Below are 1723 nucleotides of genomic sequence, written 5' to 3'. Positions count from 1 at the left end.
TTTTCAAAATGTTTTCTCATACTTTTTAAAATGTGTGTAAAAAAGATTAAAGCTATTTCTATACTCTGAAGGGGATGCAGAGGGCATTTTGCCATGTTTTTGAGTTGACTGGGCCATTGTAAACCCAGGGAATTTTTTTTACAACAGGTAATGACTTCCATGTTATTTTGTGGGTTTAAAAGAAACATATTATTCTTGGACTTGAAAAACTCCTTAATGAGTGTTCTTTGGGGGCGGGCATGGCAAAAGTCCTTTCATTTTCTGATGCTTGTCATCCTATTCTTCCTCTTGAAGTTTTCAGGCAGTCTTTAAAGGCAAAGCCATATACAACATATTACAGTAATCATAAATTGCATCTATCCAAGGCATCTATTACTATGGCTAGACCCAGTGTTTCTAGAAACAAGCTCAGATGGCTTATAAGCCTCTACTGAGAAATTATACTTTTGGTGACCACAGAAATACTAGTTTTAAGGAACAGAGTTCAATCTGAAATAAATCTAATCTGTGAACATGTGTCTTCCATGGGAGTGGAATCCCATTTAGCACAGTGAGAATCCCTGTTCATAACTGATGAAAGCCAATAGTAGAATTCTACTGATTGTAATGGGTCCAACCAAGATTTAGATATACTCCATTCTGATTTCTTATTCATTTACTTTCATATAGCTCTGGTGAGAGTTGCCACATTTGTCCTCAAGGATTTAGTGCTGCTAATCGAAGCTTGGAATGTTTGCCAGTCTTTTACATCAGATACTTAGCATCACTAGGTAATGTCCACTGGCCTGACTTTCCAAGCCCATCTTAATGGCAACTGTATCAAATGCTGGAGGTCCGTTCAGTTGCTGATCAGGATGCAAAGAGGACAATGTTTCCAAACTCCTTTCACAAGCAAGCAAGGTTTCCACAAGGAATTGTGACAGAGATCCTGGTTCTGATTGTTGGAGCCTCACTCACTGGTGGGAGAGGGCTAGAAACGTATTCAGCAACTGAGCAGACCTTCACCAGATTTGTACAGCCACACTACACAGTCGTTCTGAATACTGAGCAGCTAGAGATCAGTAACTCTAGGTTATGGATCCAAAACTGCAATACAGAATGCCAGCATTATTTTAAAAGCATCAGTTACCATTAAAGGCTAAAGAGCAAAATATTACTATAGTTGCTTATAAAAATAACAATTTTCACTTTTCCAAAAGGTTACTAGTTACCTTGGAAATAATAATCCCAGTGTGACAAAGTGCAAATCTATGACATAAATCACCCTTCTCACCAATTATCCTTATTACCAATCCAATGCTCGCATCAGGCATAGCATCAGCAGCACTTCAATCATGCAATAGCCATTCTCTATAGCAGGGATCCCTATCTCATCAGACAAAAGCAGACCCACACTTCCCATTGAAATAATGTTTAGATTGGTTAAAATTGTTTTTCATTTTAAATATTGTATTGTTTGTTCTTGTTTTTTGCACTACAAATAATGCACTATGTAGTGTGCATAGGAAGGAATGTGTTCATGTTTTTTTCATACTATAGAATCTGAGAATCATAGAATAATAGAGTTGGAAGAGACCGCATGGACCATCTAGCCCAACCTCCTGCCATGCAGGAAAGGCACAATCGAAGTACCCCTGACAGATGGCCATCCAGCCTCTGTTTAAAAGCCTCCACGGAAGGAACTTCCACCACACTCTGAGGCAAAGAGTTCCACTGTTGAACA

Source organism: Anolis carolinensis, chromosome 4 (genome assembly GCF_035594765.1).
Source record: "Anolis carolinensis isolate JA03-04 chromosome 4, rAnoCar3.1.pri, whole genome shotgun sequence".
NCBI classification, from domain to species: Eukaryota; Metazoa; Chordata; class Lepidosauria; order Squamata; family Dactyloidae; genus Anolis; species Anolis carolinensis.
The sequence above is the reverse complement of the archived record's forward strand: the minus strand, read 5'-3'. Positions refer to the sequence as shown.